General features: G+C 40.3%; 14 non-coding genes across 14 annotated transcripts; all 14 read right to left on the bottom strand.

The window, feature by feature from the left end:
* Positions 1–373: 373 nt before the first annotated feature.
* trnaa-cgc (transfer RNA alanine (anticodon CGC)) lies at positions 374–445 on the bottom strand. The gene has a single exon. It is a non-coding gene; the product is annotated as a tRNA-Ala (tRNA).
* A 746-nt stretch (positions 446–1191) lies between these two features.
* trnat-cgu (transfer RNA threonine (anticodon CGU)) lies at positions 1192–1263 on the bottom strand. Its single transcript has one exon. It is a non-coding gene; the product is annotated as a tRNA-Thr (tRNA).
* Positions 1264–1730: 467 nt separating this feature from the next.
* trnaa-ugc (transfer RNA alanine (anticodon UGC)) lies at positions 1731–1802 on the bottom strand. Its single transcript has one exon. It is a non-coding gene; the product is annotated as a tRNA-Ala (tRNA).
* A 1672-nt stretch (positions 1803–3474) lies between these two features.
* trnaa-ugc (transfer RNA alanine (anticodon UGC)) lies at positions 3475–3546 on the bottom strand. The gene has a single exon. It is a non-coding gene; the product is annotated as a tRNA-Ala (tRNA).
* Positions 3547–4682: 1136 nt separating this feature from the next.
* trnat-cgu (transfer RNA threonine (anticodon CGU)) lies at positions 4683–4754 on the bottom strand. Its single transcript has one exon. It is a non-coding gene; the product is annotated as a tRNA-Thr (tRNA).
* A 467-nt stretch (positions 4755–5221) lies between these two features.
* On the bottom strand, positions 5222–5293 carry trnaa-ugc (transfer RNA alanine (anticodon UGC)). The gene has a single exon. It is a non-coding gene; the product is annotated as a tRNA-Ala (tRNA).
* A 4297-nt stretch (positions 5294–9590) lies between these two features.
* On the bottom strand, positions 9591–9662 carry trnat-cgu (transfer RNA threonine (anticodon CGU)). Its single transcript has one exon. It is a non-coding gene; the product is annotated as a tRNA-Thr (tRNA).
* A 467-nt stretch (positions 9663–10129) lies between these two features.
* Positions 10130–10201, bottom strand: trnaa-ugc (transfer RNA alanine (anticodon UGC)). The gene has a single exon. It is a non-coding gene; the product is annotated as a tRNA-Ala (tRNA).
* A 1139-nt stretch (positions 10202–11340) lies between these two features.
* trnat-cgu (transfer RNA threonine (anticodon CGU)) lies at positions 11341–11412 on the bottom strand. Its single transcript has one exon. It is a non-coding gene; the product is annotated as a tRNA-Thr (tRNA).
* Positions 11413–11865: 453 nt separating this feature from the next.
* On the bottom strand, positions 11866–11937 carry trnaa-cgc (transfer RNA alanine (anticodon CGC)). Its single transcript has one exon. It is a non-coding gene; the product is annotated as a tRNA-Ala (tRNA).
* Positions 11938–13079: 1142 nt separating this feature from the next.
* On the bottom strand, positions 13080–13151 carry trnam-cau (transfer RNA methionine (anticodon CAU)). The gene has a single exon. It is a non-coding gene; the product is annotated as a tRNA-Met (tRNA).
* Positions 13152–13618: 467 nt separating this feature from the next.
* Positions 13619–13690, bottom strand: trnaa-ugc (transfer RNA alanine (anticodon UGC)). The gene has a single exon. It is a non-coding gene; the product is annotated as a tRNA-Ala (tRNA).
* Positions 13691–14829: 1139 nt separating this feature from the next.
* trnaa-cgc (transfer RNA alanine (anticodon CGC)) lies at positions 14830–14901 on the bottom strand. Its single transcript has one exon. It is a non-coding gene; the product is annotated as a tRNA-Ala (tRNA).
* A 467-nt stretch (positions 14902–15368) lies between these two features.
* trnaa-cgc (transfer RNA alanine (anticodon CGC)) lies at positions 15369–15440 on the bottom strand. Its single transcript has one exon. It is a non-coding gene; the product is annotated as a tRNA-Ala (tRNA).
* Between the last annotated feature and the right edge of the window lie 397 nt (positions 15441–15837).

The following is a 15837-nucleotide window of genomic DNA, read 5'->3' as shown; positions in this document are numbered from 1 at the left end:
ATTTAGTCAAAACCTTAAACGTATAAATTATTTTATCAGTGGTGGGTGCTGGGTAATGAGGGTGGTGGGTGGTGGGTGCTGAGTGGTGGGTGGTGGGGTGGTGGGTGCTGGGTGGTGTGTGGTACTGAATGCTTGGTGGGTGGTGCTGGGTGGTGGGTGCTGGGTGATGGCTTCACTAGGGCCCTCTCTCTTCAGCCGTCTCCACTAGGACCCTCTCAGCCAGCCATCTCCACTAGGTCCCTCTCAGCCAGCCGTCTCCACTAGGGCCCTCTCAGCCAGCCATCTCCACTAGGGCCCTCTCAGACAGCCGTCTCCACTAGGGCCCTGTCAGCCAGCCATCTCCACTAGGGCCCTCTCAGCCAATAATTTTAAATGGAGAAGCTGGGGATTGAACCCAGGACCTCATACATGCGAAGCTTGCGCTCTACCACTGAGCTACATCCCCTTTCTGGGAAAGAATTTTTTATTTTCTTTCTGCAGCGATCGGTTAGCTGCTCAGATAGCTGATGTTTAAAGTTAGTGAGGGAAATATAAGTCTCCAGCTTCAGCGATTTTTGCAATTCGTTCCAGTCATTGGCAGCAGAGAACTGGAAGGAAAGGCGGCCAAAGGAGGTGTTGGCTTTGGGGATGACCAGTGAGATATACCTGCTGGAGCGTGTGCTACGGGTGGGTGTTGTTATTGTGACCAGTGAGCTGAGATAAGGCAGAGCTTTACCTAGCATAGACTTATAGATGACCTGGAGCCAGTGGGTCTGGTGACGAATAGGTAGCGAGGGCCAGCCGACTAGAGCATACAGGTCGCAGTGGTCATATCAATACAATTTACCTTTTCTTTGCACTGTTGTAATGAAAGTACATTTCCATAATATCAGCAATCTTCCATAAACGTCGAACAAGGGTTGAACCCATGTGATTAAGTTTACAGAAACAGATGATTTAGCATATCTATTTCCTTCTTAGAATGTCAACATTCTGGAAAGTGGGAGTTGTGGAAAAGATAATTTAACAACTAAATACAATCAACAGAGAAGTTGGGGATTAACGTTAGACCGCATACATGTAAAGTACTGGCTCTACCATAGAGATACATCCCCTTACTATAATAGCTGTGTTGCAATATTGATACAACTTGCTTTTCTGCAAAGTCCTCAAATAAAAGCACATTTCCATGATATCAGATGTCTTAAATACAGGCACAGACAGGACTTGAACCCATGATCTTCGGTTGACGAGACCAACGCCTTACCACTTGGCCACCATGCCACTCTACTCTACAAATTATACATCAACATTCTGGAAAGTAATAGTTGTGTAAATGTGAATTTGGCACACAAATAAACTCAGTGGAGAATCTTGGGATTGAACCGAGGACCTCATACATATCTTGCATGCACTCCCCCTCTGAGCTTCCATCCCATTTAATTTGCAGATAAAATGCAATATCAATACAATGTACTTTTTAAATACACCACTCCATTGAAACTACAATATAATGATAGCAGCAATTCTTAAACCAGGTACAGACTGGGATCGAACCCATGAACTTCAGTTTTTGAAAATGACGCCATAAAAGTTGGCAACAATGCCACGTCTGTTCTATGAATGTACAAACAGGGATTGAACGCATGTTCTTCAGATTACGAGACCAAATTATTTAGCACATCTCTGTTTCCTGCTTAAAATTTCAACATTCTGTAAAGTAGGAGTTGGGTCAATGCAATAATTTTAAATGGAGAAGCTGGGGATTGAACCCAGGACCTCATACATGCAGAGCACGCACTCTACCACTGAGCTACATCCCCTTTCTAGGAGATCATTTTTTTTCTTATTTTATTTTATTTCACCTTCATTTAATTTAACCAGGTAAGCTCGTGGAGAACAAGTTCTCGTTGAGAACTGCGACCTTTCCAAGATAAAGCAAAGCAGTGCGACACAAACAACAACACAGAGTCACAAATGGAATAAACAAGCGTACAGTCAATAACACAATAGAAAAAAAGAAAGTCTATATACAGTGTGTGCAAATGGCATGAGGAGGTACGGCATTAAATGGGCCATAGTAGCGAAGTAATTAAAATTTAGCAAATTAACACTGGAGTGATAGTTGAGCTGATGATGATGTGCAAGTAGAAATACTGGTGTGCAAAAGAGCAGAAAGTAAATAAAAACAATATGTGGATGAGGTAGGTAGATTGGGTGGGCTATTTACAGATGGGCTATGTACAGCTGCAGCGATCGGTTAGCTGCTCAGATAGCTGATGTTTAAAGTTAGTGAGGGAAATATAAGTCTCCAGCTTCAGCGATTTTTGCAATTCGTTCCAGTCATTAGCAGAAGAGAACTGGAAGGAAAGGCGGCCAAAAGAGGTGTTGGCTTTGGGGATGACCAGTGAGATATACCTGCTGTAGCGCGTGCTACGGGTCGGTGTTGTTATCGTGACCAGTGAGCTGAGATAAGGCGGAGCTTTACCTAGCATATACTTATAGATGACCTGGAGCCAGTGGGTCTGGTGACGAATAGGTAGCGAGGGCCAGCCGACTAGAGCATACAGGTCGCAGTGGTCATATCAATACAATTTACCTTTTCTTTACACTGTTCTAATGAATGTACATTTCCATAATATCAGCTATCTTCCATAAACGTGGAACAAGGATTGAACCAATGTGCTTCAGTTTACAGAAACAGATGATTTAGCATATCTATTTCCTTCTTAGAATGTCAACATTCTGGAAAGTGGGAGTTGTGCAAAAGATAATTTAACAACTAAATACACTCAACAGAGAAGTTGGGGATTAACGTTGGACCGCATACATGTAAAGTACTGGCTCTACCATAGAGATACATCCCCTTACTATAATAGCTGTGTTGCAATATTGATACAACTTGCTTTTTCTGCAAAGTCCTCCAATAAAAGCACAGGTCCATGGTATCAGATGTCTTTCAAACAGGCACAGACAGGATTTGAACCCATGATCTTCGATTTATGAGACCAACGCCTTACCACTTGGCCACCATACTCTACAAATTATACATCAACATTCAGGAAAGTAGTAGTTGTGTAAATGTGAATTTGGCACACAAATAAACTCAGTGGACAATCTTGGGATTGAACCGAGGACCTCATACATATTTTGCATGCACTCCCCCTCTGAGCTTCCATCCCATTTCATTTGCAGATAAAATGCAATATCAATACAATGTACTTTTTATATACACCACTCCATTGAAACTACAATGAAATGATAGCAGCAATTCTTAAACCAGGTACAGACTGGGATCGAACCCATGTACTTCAGTTTTTGAAAATGACACCATACAAGTTGGCAACAATGCCACTTCTGTTCTATAAATGTACGAACAGGGATTGAACGCATGTTCTTCAGATAACAAGACCAAATTATTTAGCACATCTCTGTTTCCTTCTTTGAATTTCAACATTCTTAAAGTCAGAGTTGGGTCAATGCAATAATTTTAAATGGAGAAGCTGGGGATTGAACCCAGGACCTCATACATGCAAAGCATGCGCTCTACCACTGAGCTACATCCCCTTTCTAGGAAATATATTTTTTTTCTTTTTTACATTTTATTTCATCTTTATTTAACCAGGTAAGCCAGTGGAGAACAAGTTCTCATTTAGAACTGCGACCTGGCCAAGATAAAGCAAACCAGTGCGACACAAACAACAACACAGTGTTACAAATGGAATAAACAAGCGTACAGTCAATAACACAATAGAAAAAAAGAAAGTCTATATACAGTGTGTGCAAATGGCATGAGGAGGTAAGGCAATAAATAGGCCATAGTAGCGAAGTAATTACAATTTAGCAAATTAATACTGGAGTGATAGATGAGCAGATGATGATGTGCAAGTAAAAATACTGGTGTGCAAAAGAGCAGAAAGTAAATAAAAACAATAAGTGGATGAGGTAGGTAGATTGGGTGGGATATTTACAGATGGGCTATGTACAGCTGCAGCGATCGGTTAGCTGCTCAGATAGCTGATGTTTAAAGTTAGTGAGGGAAATATGTCTCCAGCTTCAGCGATTTTTGCAATTCGTTCCAGTCATTGGCAGCAGAGAACTGGAAGGAAAGGCGGCCAAAAGAGGTGTTGGCTTTGGGGATGACCAGTGAGATATACCTGCTGTAGCGCGTGCTACGGGTGGGTGTTGTTATCGTGACCAGTGAGCTGAGATAAGGCGGAGCTTTACCTAGCATAGACTTATAGATGACCTGGAGCCAGTGGGTCTGGTGACGAATAGGTAGCGAGGGCCAGCCGACTAGAGCATACAGGTCGCAGTGGTCATATCAATACAATTTACCTTTTCTTTATAATGTTCTAATGAATGTACATTTCCATAATATCAGCTATCTTCCATAAACGTGGAACAAGGATTGAACCCATGTGCTTCAGTTTACAGAAACAGATGATTTAGCATATCTATTTCCTTCTTAGAATGTCAACATTCTGGAAAGTGGGAGTTGTGCAAAAGCTAATTTAACAACTAAATACACTCAACAGAGAAGTTGGGATTAATGTTGGACCGCATACATGTAAAGTACTGGCTCTACCATAGAGATACATCCCTTTACTATAATAGCTGTGTTGCAATATTGATACAACTTGCTTTTTCTGCAAAGTCCTCCAATAAAAGCACAGGTCCATGATATCAGATGTCTTTCATACAGGCATGGACGGGACTTGAACCCATGATCTTCTGTTTACGAGACCGACGCCTTACCACTTGGTCATCATGCCACTCTACTCTACAAATTATACATCAACATTCTGGAAAGTAGTAGTTGTGTAAATGTGAATTTGGCACACAAATAAACTCAGTGGAGAATCTTGGGATTGAACCGAGGACCTCATACATATTTTGCATGCACTCCCCCTCTGAGCTTCCATCCCATTTCATTTGCAGATAAAATGCAATATCAATACAATGTACTTTTTAAATACACCACTCCATTGAAACTACAATGAAATGATAGCAGCAATTCTTAAACCAGGTACAGACTGGGATCGAACCCATGAACTTCAGTTTTTGAAAATGACGCCATAAAAGTTGGCAACAATGCCACGTCTGTTCTATGAATGTACAAACAGGGATTGAACGCATGTTCTTCAGATTACAAGACCAAATTATTTAGCAGATCTCTGTTTCCTGCTTAAAATTTCAACATTCTGTAAAGTAGGAGTTGGGTCAATGCAATAATTTTAAATGGAGAAGCTGGGGATTGAACCTAGGACCTCATACATGCAAAGCATGCGCTCTACCACTGAGCTACATCCCCTTTCTGGTAATGAAAAAAAAGTTTCTTTTTTTTATTTTCTTTCATCTTAATTTAACCAGGTAAGCTAGTGGAGAACAAGTTCTCATTTACAACTGCGACCTGGCCAACATAAAGCAAAGCAGTGCGACACAAACAACAACATAGAGTTACAAATGGAATAAACAAGCGTACAGTCAATAACACAATAGAAAAAAAGAAAGTCTATATACAGTGTGTGCAAATGGCATGAGGAGGTAAGGCAATAAATAGGCCCTAGTAGCGAAGTAATTACAATTTAGCAAATTAATACTGGAGTGATAGATGAGCAGATGATGATGTGCAAGTAAAAATACTGGTGTGCAAAAGAGCAGAAAGTAAATAAAAACAATATGTGGATGAGGTAGGTAGATTGGGTGGGATATTTACAGATGGGCTATGTACAGCTGCAGCGATCGGTTAGCTGCTCAGATAGCTGATGTTTAAAGTTAGTGAGGGAAATATGTCTCCAGCTTCAGCGATTTTTGCAATTCGTTCCAGTCATTGGCAGCAGAGAACTGGAAGGAAAGGCAGCCAAAAGAGGTGTTGGCTTTGGGGATGACCAGTGAGATATACCTGCTGTAGCGCGTGCTACGGGTCGGTGTTGTTATCGTGACCAGTGAGCTGAGATAAGGCGGAGCTTTACCTAGCATAGACTTATAGATGACCTGGAGCCAGTGGGTCTGGTGACGAATAGGTAGCGAGGGCCAGCCGACTAGAGCATACAGGTCGCAGTGGTCATATCAATACAATTTACCTTTTCTTTATAATGTTCTAATGAATGTACATTTCCATAATATCAGCTATCTTCCATAAACGTGGAACAAGGATTGAACCCATGTGCTTCAGTTTACAGAAACAGATGATTTAGCATATCTATTTCCTTCTTAGAATGTCAACATTCTGGAAAGTGGGAGTTGTGCAAAAGCTAATTTAACAACTAAATACACTCAACAGAGAAGTTGGGATTAATGTTGGACCGCATACATGTAAAGTACTGGCTCTACCATAGAGATACATCCCTTTACTATAATAGCTGTGTTGCAATATTGATACAACTTGCTTTTTCTGCAAAGTCCTCCAATAAAAGCACAGGTCCATGATATCAGATGTTTTTCATACAGGCCTGGACAGGACTTGAACCCATGATCTTCTGTTTACGAGACCGACGCCTTACCACTTGGTCATCATGCCACTCTACTCTACAAATTATACATCAACATTCTGGAAAGTAGTAGTTGTGTAAATGTGAATTTGGCACACAAATAAACTCAGTGGAGAATCTTGGGATTGAACCGAGGACCTCATACATATTTTGCATGCACTCCCCCTCTGAGCTTCCATCCCATTTCATTTGCAGATAAAATGCCATATCAATACAATGTACTTTTTAAATACACCACTCCATTGAAACTACAATGAAATGATAGCAGCAATTCTTAAACCAGGTACAGACTGGGATCGAACCCATGAACTTCAGTTTTTGAAAATGACGCCATAAAAGTTGGCAACAATGCCACGTCTGTTCTATGAATGTACAAACAGGGATTGAACGCATGTTCTTCAGATTACAAGACCAAATTATTTAGCAGATCTCTGTTTCCTGCTTAAAATTTCAACATTCTGTAAAGTAGGAGTTGGGTCAATGCAATAATTTTTAAAGTAGAAACTGGGGATTGAACCCAGGACCTTATACATGCAAAGCATGCGCTCTACCACTGAGCTACATCCCCTTCCTAGGAGATGGTTTTTTTTTTCTTATTTTATTTTATTTCACCTTTATTTAACCAGGTAAGCTCGTGGAGAACAAGTTCTCGTTGAGAACTGCGACCTTGCCAAGATAAAGCAAAGCAGTGCGACACAAACAACAAGACAGAGTTACAAATGGAATAAACAAGCGTACAGTCAATAACACAATAGAAAAAAAGAAAGTCTATATACAGTGTGTGCAAATGGCATGAGGAGGTAAGGCAATAAATAGGCCATGGTAGTGTCGTGTCTTTGGCTATGCCGGATTAAGTGATATGACATGCTAACTTATAAAATAATTTCTCTGTAATTGATATTACCTGATTAAACTAATCATGTAAATGTAATTAACTAGAAAGTCGGGGCACCACAGAAGAACGTTTATAGAGCTGTTATCCTCTGAATAAACTCTTAAAATACTTAGTAATATTTTACATCGATAGCAGTCAATCTTAACCCGTATGTTGTTTCAGTCTCATCATGAAAGTTGTAATTCTTGGTTATCTGCACGAACCCAGTCTTTACTAAAATCATCCATACATCAATTGTCTTCAAATCATTTATTTACTACACTAAGTAATTAACAGAAAACATACAAACAGTAATTATCGTCACCAATGATGGGTAGAGGAATGTGCCCTACTGGCTAACAAGCATGGCTGGTCTGTTAGACAATGGGTCATAAAACGGTAAGCTGAGAAGTTACACAGAGTTCATTAATATTAACCATTGCCAATTGAAGGCTCACTCATTCGGGAACCTTTGCAATCAATATATATTTACTCTCATGTGTCGTCGGGATTCTTGTTGGAGAGTTTTGTTCTGATGGAGAGTTTGTCAGCGTTCTCTCTCTCTCTCGGTTAGAATGGATCTGTCAGAGCGACATTCATGAATGTCGTCATAGAATGGATGTGGTTGGTCTTCGCGTTCGATGATATAATTTACTTAGCTGCAGACTAATAATTAATATCAAAGACTTGTTCTTATTCTGTCGATATCGATAGTCTAAAAGTTAACCACGTGGTATGGTTCACTTTCAGTAGAATACTTGGCTGGTCAAACATCTGTGCCAAACTCACGATGGAGTGGAGGCCTGGTCTCTAGAAATGTAAATCAGGGGGTGTTTTATAGGGCCCAGAGAACAGGCTTGTCAAATGACGCCTGGTCCTGTATGTGTCCCTGGGGGCGTGCCTATGACTGAGCTAGACTTGGTTACAGAAATATAATTCTATCACATTAACATCAGTACATAGCATCTCAATGTATTACAAATAGCTTTATCCTTAATAATACATTGTATACAACCATGTGGATTCAGTCGCATCGCTGAGGCTATCATGTAGACCGTTTTAGGGAAATATGGCTATATTTTCTCTTCTGAGTATCACAAAATTGTACCAAGCGGATCAGTTCGTAGCTGGAGTCTTCATCAATCTTCCATATCTTCTCCAGAACACACATGTCGCTAGGTTCTCCAATTCTATGAGTTGGAAGAAATTCCTTTGTCTCTCTATGAAACATGTTGTAGTAGATTCTCCTCTTGGAATTTTTACAACCTTGGGTTGGGGGGGAAGGTAGGTTGGGTGATGGTACAAAGGGGAGGGGGTCAACTGTCCTTCCTGTACCCAAAGAGGCCAACGTCATGACAGTAGTGAGGTAATTACAATTTAGCAAACTAACACTGGAGTGATAGATGAGCAGATGATGATGTGCAAGTAGAAATACTGGTGTGCAAAAGAGCAGAAAGTAAATAAAAACAATATGTGGATGAGGTAGGTAGATTCGGTGGGCTATTTACAGATGGGCTATGTACAGCTGCAGCGATCGGTTAGCTGCTCAGATAGCTGATGTTTAAAGTTAGTGAGGGAAATATAAGTCTCCAGCTTCAGCGATTTTTGCAATTCGTTCCAGTCATTGGCAGCAGAGAACTGGAAGGAAAGGCGGCCAAAGGAGGTGTTGGCTTTGGGGATGACCAGTGAGATATACCTGCTGGAGCGCGTGCTACGGGTGGGTGTTGTTATCGTGACCAGTGAGCTGAGATAAGGCGGAGCTTTACCTAGCATAGACTTATAGATGACCTGGAGCCAGTGGGTCTGGTGACGAATAGGTAGCGAGGGCCAGCCGACTAGAGCATACAGGTCGCAGTGGTCATATCAATACAATTTACCTTTTCTTCACACTGTTCTAATGAATGTACATTTCCATAATATCAGCTATCTTCCATAAACGTGGAACAAGGATTGAACCCATGTGCTTCAGTTTACAGAAAGAGATGATTTAGCATATCTATTTCCTTCTTAGAATGTCAACATTCTGGAAAGTGGGAGTTGTGCAAAAGATAGTTTAACATATAAATACACTCAACAGAGAAGTTGGGGATTAACGTTGGACTGCATACATGTAAAGTACTGGCTCTACCATGGAGATACATCCCCTTACTATAATAGCTGTGTTGCAATATTGATACAACTTGCTTTTTCTGCAAAGTCCTCCAATAAATGCAGAGGTCCATGATATCAGACGTTTTTCATACAGGCATGGACAGGATTTGAACCCATGATCTTCGGTTTACGAGACTGACGCCTTACCACTTGGCCACCATGCCACTATACTCTACAAATTATACATCAACATTCTGGAAAGTAGTAGTTGTGTAAATGTGAATTCGGCACACAAATAAACTCAGTGGAGAATCTTGGAATTGAACCGAGGACCTCATACATATTTTGCATGCACTCCCCCTCTGAGCTTCCATCCCATTTCATTTGCAGATAAAATGCAATATCAATACAATGTACTTTTTATATACACCACTCCATTGAAACTACAATGAAAAGATAGCAGCAATTCTTAAACCAGGTACAGACAGGGATCGAACCCATGAACTTCAGTTTTTGAAAATGACGCCATAAAAGTTGGCAACAATGCCACTTCTGTTCTATAAATGTACAAACATGGATTGAACGCATGTTCTTCAGATTACAAGACCAAATTATTTAGCACATCTCTGTTTCCTGCTTAAAATTTCAACATTCTGTAAAGTAGGAGTTGGGTCAATGCAATAATTTTAAATGGAGAAGCTGGGGATTGAACCCAGGACCTCATACATGCAAAGCATGCACTCTACCACTGAGCTACATCCCCTTTCTGGAAAATAGAAAAATGTTTCTTATTTTATTTTAATACACCTTTATTTAACCAGGTAAGCTAGTGGATAACAACTTCTCATTTAGAACTGCAACCTGGCCAAGATAAAGCAAAGCAGTGCGACACAAACAAATACACAGTTTTACAAATGGAATAAACAAGCGTACAGTCAATGACACAATAGAAAAAAAGAAAGTCTATATACAGTGTGTGCAAATGGCGTGAGGAGGTAAGACAATAAATAGGCCATAGTAGCGAAGTAATTACAATTTAGCAAATTAACACTGGAGTGATAGATGAGCAGATGATGATGTGCAAGTAGAAATACTGGTGTGCAAAAGAGCAGAAAGTAAATAAAAACAATATGTGGATGAGGTAGGTCGATTGGGTGGGCTATTTACAGATGGGCTATGTACAGCTGCAGCGATCGGTTAGCTGCTCAGATAGCTGATGTTTAAAGTTAGTGAGGGAAATATAAGTCTCCAGCTTCAGCGATTTTTGCAATTCGTTCCAGTCATTGGCAGCAGAGAACTGGAAGGAAAGGCGGCCAAAGGAGGTGTTGGCTTTGGGGATGACCAGTGAGATATACCTGCTGGAGCGCGTGCTACGGGTGGGTGTTGTTATCGTGACCAGTGAGCTGAGATAAGGCGGAGCTTTACCTAGCATAGACTTACAGATGACCTGGAGCCAGTGGGTCTGGTGACAAATAGGTAGCGAGGGCCAGCCGACTAGAGCATACAGGTCGCAGTGGTCATATCAATACAATTTACCTTTTCTTTACACTGTTCTAATGAAAGTACATTTCCATAATATCAGCTATCTTCCTTAAATGTCGAACAAGGATTGAACCCATGTGCTTCAGTTTATAGAAACAGATGATTTAGCATATCTATTTCCTTCTTAGAATTTCAACATTCTGGAAAGTGGGAGTTGTGCAAAAGCTAATTTAACAACTAAATACACTCAACAGAGAAGTTGGGGATTAAGGTTGGACTGCATACATATAAAGTACTGGCTCTACCATAGAGATACATCCCCTTACTATAATAGCTGTGTTGCAATATTGATACAACTTGCTTTTTCTGCAAAGTCCTCCAATAAAAGCACAGGTCCAATATATCAGATGTCTTTCATACAGGCAAGGACGGGACTTGAACCCATGTTCTTCGGTTTACGAGACCGATGCCTTACCACTTGGCCACCACACCACTCTACATCAACATTCTGGAAAGTAGTACTTGTGTAAATGTGAATTTGGCACACAAATAAACTCAGTGGAGAATCTTGGGATTGAACCGAGGACCTCATACATATTTTGCATGCACTCCCCCTATGAGCTTCCATCCCATTTCATTTGCAGATAAAATGCAATATCAATACAATGTACTTTTTATATACACCACTCCATTGAAACTACAATGAAATGATAGCAGCAATTCTTAAACCAGATACAGACTGGGATCGAACCCATGAACTTCAGTTTTTGAAAATGACGCCATAAAAGTTGGCAACAATGCCACTTCTGTTCTATAAATGTACGAACAGGGATTGAACGAATGTTCTTCAGATTCCAAGACCAAATTATTTAGCACATCTCTGTTTCCTGCTTAGAATTTAAACATTCTGTAAAGTAGGAGTTGGGTCAATACAACAATTTTAAATGGAGAAGCTGGGGATTGAACCCAGGACCTCATACATGCGAAGCATGCGCTCTACCACTGAGCTACATCCCCTTTCTGGGAAAAAAAAAATGTTTCTTTTTTTTATATTTTATTTCATCTTTATTTAACCAGGTAAGCCAGTGGAGAACAAGTTCTCATTTAGAAGTGCAACCTAGGCCAAGATAAAGCAAAGCAGTGCGACACAAACAACAACACAGTGTTACAAATGGAATAAACAAGCGTACAGTCAATAACACAATAGAAAAGAAGAAAGTCTATATACAGTGTGTGCAAATGGCATGAGGAGGTAAGACAATAAATAGGCCATAGTAGCGAAGTAATTACAATTTAGCAAATTAACATTGGATTGATAGATGAGCAGATGATGATGTGCAAGTAGAAATACTGGTGTGCAAAAGAGCAGAAAGTAAATAAGAACAATATGTGGATGAGGTAGGTAGATTGGGTGGGCTATTTACAGATGGGCTATGTACAGATGCAGCGATCGGTTAGCTGCTCAGATAGCTGATGTTTAAAGTTAGTGAGGGATATATAAGTCTCCAGCTTCAGCGATTTTTGCAATGCGTTCCAGTCATTGGCAGCAGAGAACTGGAAAGAAAGGCGGCCAAAGGAGGTGTTGGCTTTGGGGATGACCAGTGAGATATACCTGCTGGAGCGCGTGCTACGGGATGGTGTTGTTATCGTGACCAGTGAGCTGAGATAAGGCGGAGCTTTACCTAGCATAGACTTATAGATGACCTGGAGCCAGTGGGTCTGGTGACGAATAGGTAGCGAGGGCCAGCCGACTAGAGCATACAGGTCGCAGTGTTCATATCAATACAATTTACCTTTTCTTTACACTGTTCTAATGAATGTACATTTCCATAATATCAGCTATCTTCCATGAACGTGGAACAAGGATTTAACCCATGTGCTTCAGTTTACAGAAACAGATGATTTAGCATATCTATTTCCTTCTTAGAATGTCAACATTCTGGAAAGTGGGAGTTGTGGAAAAGACAATTTAACAACTAAATACAATCAACAGAGAAGTTGGGGATTAACGTTGGACCGCATACATGTAAAGCACTGGCTCTACAATAGAGATACATCCCCTTACTATAATAGCTGTGTTGCAATATTGATACAACTTGCTTTTTCTGGAAAATACTCCAATAAGAGCACAGGTCCATGACAGCAGATGTCTTTCATACAGACTCGGACGGGATTTGAACCCATGCTCTTCGGTTGATGAGACCGACGCCTTACCACTTGGCCACCATGCCACTCTACTCTACAAATTATACATCAACATTCTGGAAAGTAGTAGTTGTGTAAATGTGAATTTGGCACACAAATAAACTCAGTGGAGAATCTTGGGATTGAACCGAGGACCTCATACATATTTTGCATGCACTCCCCCTCTGAGCTTCCATCCCATTTCATTTGCAGATAAAATGCAATATCAATACAATGTACTTTTTATATACACCACTCCATTGAAACTACAATGAAATGATAGCAGCAATTCTTAAACCAGGTACAGACTGGGATCGAACACATGAACTTCAGTTTTTGAAAATGACGCCATAAAAGTTGGCAACAATGCCACTTCTGTTCTATAAATGTACAAACAGGGATTGAACGCACGTTCTTCAGATTACAAGACCAAATTATTTAGCACATCTCTGTTTCCTGCTTAAAATTTCAACATTCTGTAAAGTAGGAGTTGGGTCAATGCAATCATTTTCAATGGAGAAGCTGGGGATTGAACCCAGGACCTCATACATGCAAAGCATGCGCTCTACCACTGAGCTACATCCCCTTTCTGGGAAAGAAAAAAATGTATATTTTTTTATTTTATTTCATCTTTATTTAACCAGGTAAGCTAGTGGAGAACAAGTTCTCATTTAGAACTGCGACCTGGCCAAGATAAAGCAAAGCAGTGCGACACAAACAACAACATAGAGTTACAAATGGAATAAACAAGCATACAGTCAATAACACACTAGAAAAAAAGAAAGTCTATATACAGTGTGTGCAAATGGCATGAGGAGGTACGGCAATAAATAGGCCATAGTAGCGAAGTAATTACAATTTAGCAAATTAACACTGGAGTGATAGATGAGCAGATGATGATGTGCAAGTAGAAATACTGGTGTGCAAAAGAGCAGAAAGTAAATAAAAACAATATGTGGATGAGGTAGGTAGATTGGGTGGGCTATTTACAGATCGGCTATGTACAGCTGCAGCGATCGGTTAGCTGCTCAGATATCTGATGTTTAAAGTTAGTGAAGGAAATATAAGTCTCCAGCTTCAGCGATTTTTGCAATTCGTTCCAGTCATTGTCAGCAGAGAACTGGAAGGAAAGGCGGCCAAAGGAGGTGTTGACTTTGGGGATGACAAGTGAGATATACCTGCTGTAGCGCGTGCTACGGGTGGGTGTTGTTATCGTGACCAGTGAGCTGAGATAAGGCGGAGCTTTACCTAGCATAGACTTATAGATGACCTGGAGCCAGTGGGTCTGGTGACGAATAGGTAGCGAGGGCCAGCCGACTAGAGCATACAGGTCGCAGTGGTCATATCAATACAATTTACCTTTTCTTTACACTGTTCTAATGAATGTACATTTACATAATATCAGCTATCTCACATAAACGTGGAACAAGGATTGAACCCATGTGCTTCAGTTTACAGAAACAGATGATTTAGCATATCTATTTCCTTCTTAGAATGTCAACATTCTGGAAAGTGGGAGTTGTGCAAAAGATAATTTAACAACTAAATACAATCAACAGAAAAGTTGGGGATTAACGTTGGACCGCATACATGTAAAGTACTGGCTCTACCATTGAGATACATCCCCGTACTATAATAGCTTTGTTGCAATATTGATACACATTGCTTTTTCTGCAAAGTCCTCCAATAAAAGCACATGTCCATGATATCAGATGTCTTTCATACAGGCACGGACGGGATTTGAACCCATGATCTTAGGTTTGCGAGACCGACGCCTTACCACTTGGCCACCATGCCACTCTACTCTACAAATTATACATCAACATTCTGGAAAGTAGTAGTTGTGTAAATGTGAATTTGGCACACAAATAAACTCAGTGGAGAATCTTGGGATTGAACCGAGGACCTCATACATATTTTGCATGCACTCCCCCTCTGAGCTTCCATCCCATTTCATTTGCAGATAAAATGCAATATCAATACAATGTACTTTTTATATACACCACTCCATTGAAACTACAATGAAATGATAGCAGCAATTCTTAAACCAGGTACAGACTGGGATCGAACCCATGAACTTCAGTTTTTGAAAATGACGCCATAAAAGTTGGCAACAATGCCACTTCTGTTCTATAAATGTACAAACAGAGATTGAACGCATGTTCTTCAGATTACAAGACCAAATTATTTAGCACTTCTCTGTTTCCTGCTTAAAATTTCAACATTCTGTAAAGTAGGAGCTGGGTCAATGCAATAATTTTAAATGGAGAAGCTGGGGATTGAACCCAGGACCTCATACATGCGAAGCATGCGCTCTACCACTGAGCTACATCCCCTTCCTGGGGAAGAAAGAAACGTTTCTTTTTTTAATTTTATTTAATCTTTATTTAACCAGGTAAGCTAGTGGAGAACAAGTTCTCATTGAGAACTGCAACCTGGCCAAGATAAAGCAAAGCAGTGCGACACAAACAACAACATAGAGTTACAAATGGAATAAACAAGCGTACAGTCAATAACACAATAGAAAAAAAGAAAGTCTATATACAGTGTGTGCAAATGGCATGAGGAGGTAAGGTAATAAATAGGCCATGGTAGTGAGGTAATTACAATTTAGCAAATTAACACTGGAGTTATAGATGAGCAGATGATGATGTGCAAGTAGAAATACTGGTGTGCAAAAGAGCAGAAAGTAAATAAAAACAATATGTGGATGAGGTAGGTAGATTGGGTGGG

The sequence above is a fragment of the Salmo trutta genome, unplaced genomic scaffold (assembly GCF_901001165.1).
Source record: "Salmo trutta unplaced genomic scaffold, fSalTru1.1, whole genome shotgun sequence".
NCBI lineage: Eukaryota > Metazoa > Chordata > Actinopteri > Salmoniformes > Salmonidae > Salmo > Salmo trutta.
The sequence above is the reverse complement of the archived record's forward strand: the minus strand, read 5'-3'. Positions and strand labels throughout refer to the sequence as shown.